Genomic DNA, 4,722 nt, shown 5'->3' on the forward strand with positions numbered 1-4,722 from the left:
TCCTCTTGGTCATCCCCACCCCACTAGGAACATACCAAACCCCACAGGAGTTGTCTTAGTATGTTAAGCCCTCTTTGGGGCTGCTCACCAGAGCTATGAGTCCTGAAAAGTACTGGGGACCGAAAGGCATGGAATTCCTGACTGGGATGTGGACTGGAATGCTAGCATTTCTCAGGAGAAGGAGGCAGAGTGGACTCTGGGAAAACAGGGAACCAAAAGAAACCAGTGGGGTTAAGGAGCCCTTAGAGAGCGGGCGACAAGAGGGACCTCATTCAGGACTGAGGCTGTGGGGCTGAGGCTGGCCCAGGGCATGGTAGGGAGGGCAGAGAAGTAGGCACGAGCAGTCAAAGGCTGTAGAGAACCAGAAGCAGCTGAGACCCAGGGGAGTGTTGACAGCTTCCAGGCAGGAGAAGAAGTCAGCAGAGATTTGAGGGGCTCTGACATGCTGAGATGCTCCATCTGGGTAAAATTAACCCTGGAAGGAGGAGGGAGGAACATGAGCTTTTGCAGCCCGGAGACAGGATCCCTTCATCAGCACTTTCAGGCTTCCTGAGTCACACCCCTGAAAGGGGTGTTGGGACCCACGGGTACTGAGGGTGTGGAATATTTGGGCCTGGGCCATGACCTCTATTTTCTAGAGAAGTTTCCTTCTGGCTGGTGATCAGAGGTAGGGAAGCTCTAATCCATGTGACTGGCTCAGTCAACGGGCATAGGGAAGTTTGGTGGCGACTCCTCTTTGGTTGTTGATGATGACATGTCCAACACCCAAGGCATTGCATTCTGAAGAGGAGAGTGTGCCTTCTGGTCTGGAGGGGTGGGGGAATTGCAATTTTGAGAGAGAAAGCAAAGACCTTTATAATGAAACACACCTGTTGTACGTGTTGGTGTGTGTAAGCTGATGACTGCTGTTAGTTCAGTTAAATATAAGTTTTCTCTAAAGTTGTCACCTTTCAGTTTTATTCATTGTGCTACATATTCTTCATTTGCCTCTCTGGTCCTATTTTCTGCCCTTTCCCATCTTACTCTAAGCTCTGGGCCGTGACTTATATGGATTGTATCCATGGGCCCCTGGTCCTCTGGATCCTGGTTGGGCTCAGCCAATGGGGGGCACTGGCAGGAGATGGAAGGCAGGAGGGGAGGGAGTCTGGAATACTTATTTTCTTGGCTCGCTCTCTTTCGGGAAGGTAATGAAGAGGCAGATCTATCACCCTTTTATGGATCTAGCTCCCTGGATCAGGTAGGGCCCATCTTCAGGATGGGCTTTCTGCAAACACTGCTCACTTCAGAGAAATTTACCCAAAAGAACAGGTATTCTTTGGGTCAGGTTTAATGCCTAGCCTAAGAAATTCATGAGGACCCAGAGTCCAGTATGCAGCCGGATATTGCTTCCGTTCAGAGAATAAATGGAATAAAGAGACGAAATAGAAATAAAGAAGAAATGAAGTACCTGATCTCAGAAATGAAGTACAGTCTCAGGCAACGAAACAATAGACTGAGTGAGGCTGCCACCCAGGATTCAAACTCCAGTCGTGTAGCTTCTGGATTTCTCTAGCTCTCGGCCACCTTGTGTCCTTAGGTGAATGATCCTTTGGTTACTCCTAGGCCTATGAGAAAGTGAAACAGGAAAGAGGAATCCCAGAGAGTCATTTTCTACTTGTAGCCACGTTAAAAAGTCTGGTTAAGTGGGGGCATGGTGGTTAAGTGGCTCACTTACCCCTTTGAGTCTTGATTTCAGCTCAGATCATGATTTCATAATTTGTGGGGTCAAGGCCTGCTTCGGGTTCTGTGCTGACCACGCAGAGCCTGCTTGGGATTCTCTCTCTTGGCTCTCTGCCCCTCCCCCACTTATACTCTCTCTTTCTCCAAATAAATAAACAAACATTTAAAAACACCTGTTTAATAAAAGGTCTGGTTAGGGTAGATGTTGAGTTTGTCAGGTTTGAGGATTAACTGCTTATTTCAAGTAAACTGTCATCCTTCCTTGCTCACCTTCTAGTGCTCCTGATCAGAGCTATTGTAGACTGCTCTGCACAGCGCTGCCTCAGTGAGTCCAGTTAATGTACACTAGGGGTTATAGATGCTGACTATTTAATTAGCTAACTCTTAATCATTTACTCCTAGACGGGAAAAGGTAACCCTCAATTGCAGATACCCAAAAGGAGATTTTCAAAGTGTTCTTTGCTTGTTATCTTTTCTAAATAGGAGATGCATAATTTTTCTTTTGTGACCTTCAATTCCTTCACAGAAAACACGAGTTGTAATAATCAGGATAGGGAAAGCTATGGTGCAGTAACAAACCAGGCCTAAAAAACTCAATGGCTGAAGACAATATGTATTTTTTTTGCTCACATCACAACCTGAAGCAGGCGCAGTGACCTTGTTTCATGGCTCTCTGCCAATTGTTAACTTACAGTTGCAGGCTAATTTCCACCCTTTACCTTCCCAGAATTCTTCACTTCCAACTGTACAGAAGGGAAACAAGAAGCATGGAGACCTCCCACTTACTCTTTGATTGCCCCGGGCCAGAAATTATATTCACATCAGCCCAAATCAGCTCCAAGGAGGCTGGAAAATGTAGGGGAAAACATGTGATATTTAGTAAGCAAAATTTTCTACCATCCATGTTTTATCCATTTCTCTTATTTTACTTTTTAATGTTTATTTTATTTTGAGAAAGAGAGTGAGCGGAAGAGGGGCAATAAGACAGAGAGAGAGAGAGAGAGAGAGAGAGAGAGAGAGAGAGAGAATCCCAAGCAGGCTCCACAGTGTCAGTGCAGAGCCTGACACACAGCTTGATCTCACAGACTGAGATCACGACCTGAGCGGAAATCAAGAGTTGGACCCTTAACCAACTGAGCTACCCAGGTGCTCCTCTCTTATTTTGAGAAAATTATTTGGAACTCACATTGTTGACCAGTGTTATTTATTTACTTACTAGAGTGTGCTTATAGCAAGAATTATTCTGAAAAACATTTACCTCTGTGTGTGTGTATGTGCATGTGTAAGCCTACTAAATAATACAACTTGTCTGGTCCCATTTCTATATAATGGCTTCTGTGATGTTTCTGTCCCATCCCAGGTCCTAGCTTGACCTTCACACTCAGATCCAACCTAAAATCTCTTTTGTCTGAAGTGAACAAAGACTCCTCTGAAGATGTAGAGGGGTTAGTGCCCAAGCAATTAGCATGGCAATCAACCACGGACCACCCCTTGATGGCTTGTTTTTAATTGCGTTGAACTATTAATCCTCTCCTTTTCTGTTGAGTTCCTTTGGTGCAACTTATAACCTCTTGGAGGGCAACTGCCCTTTCTTCACCTCCAAAACACCCAACCGGATAGAATAGCACAGACTAGGTGCTCAAAAACCATGGGCTGATTTAATCATATTTAATTGGATTGATAGAGTCAGTAAATATGTATTAAGTGTCTAAGTACCATGGTCTAGGGTCTGTGCAAAGAATTCTGGGTAAAGAGATTATTAAAACATAGTGGGGGAGCGTGGGTGGCTCAGTCGGTTAAGTGTCCGACTTCAGCTCAGGTCATGATCTCACCGTTGGTGGGTTTGAGCCCCGCAGTCAGGCTCTGTGGTGACTGCTCAGAGCCTGAAGCCTGCTTCAGAGTCTGTTTCTCATTCTCTCTCTGACTTCCCCCACTTGTGCTCTGCCTCGCTCTGTCTCTCAAAAATAAATAAATGTAAAAAAAATTTTTTTTAAATCATTGGTTCCTCTTCCTGGAATTTCTCCATCTCTTTTAGTATTATCTTTGAGAAATATCAGAGAGTTCACAATGACCCACCTTTAATGCTTTGTTTTTATTATGCATCCATTGTTGCGAAAACCTGATTGTGCCAGATGTTAGCTTTAGAACCTGTGCTTTAACTCTAAGGGATCTGAGGGCGAGTACCTTAAAACTCAAATCCTCAAATCAATCTCTCTCTAGTTTCCAGGGGAAATCCTCACCAGACCTTTGCCCCTGTCTGAATTGGGCTTTCCCAGAAGCTGACTTTAGGATAAGGACTGGAGTGCATGTAATTTATTTGGGCACATGGACACGGGTAGGGCAGCGGAGAAGCGATATAGGGAATAGAAGACAGCCCATCACTAGGGTCATTATTAGGCCAGCTACCATGAGGAGCATCTAGAATTTAATCCCACCAGTATTAACAATCCACCTCAGAATTATCCTGGCTAAGGCTCAAGGACGCTGGGCATTTATGCCCTTGTATTTGCCAGCCATTAAAGGCTGCCCAGGGGACTGGGGACAAAGAGGCAGGAGAGGTTGGAGACTCTAACTACTGGGTACTTTCACCCAGTTTGTAGAATAGTGTGGGTTTAGGCAGCCCGAGACCAGACTTCCCACAAAGATGTGGGTGTTAGCTATTGGAAGTTAGGTTGGGCACGTGAGGAGTGTAAGGAGATTAGAAGGGATAGGAGCCCAGAAGGCCCTGAGTAGTCCTTTTACTTGAATTGGTTTTATTGTGGTGTAACTGACATGCAATAAACTGCATACATGAAAGGGGGTCGATTGTTAAATTTTGACATAGCTATCTACCCATGAAACTATTATCACAGTCAGATAATGAACATAGCTGTCACCTCTAAAAGTTTTCTCTTGCTGTTTGGTAATCCCTCCCTCTACCTCCTTCCCACCCCCAAACACTGATCAGCTTTCTGTCACAACAGTTTGCCTTGTCTCAAATTGTATGTAAGTGGAATGCTACAA

Source organism: Suricata suricatta, chromosome X, assembly GCF_006229205.1.
Source record: "Suricata suricatta isolate VVHF042 chromosome X, meerkat_22Aug2017_6uvM2_HiC, whole genome shotgun sequence".
NCBI lineage: Eukaryota > Metazoa > Chordata > Mammalia > Carnivora > Herpestidae > Suricata > Suricata suricatta.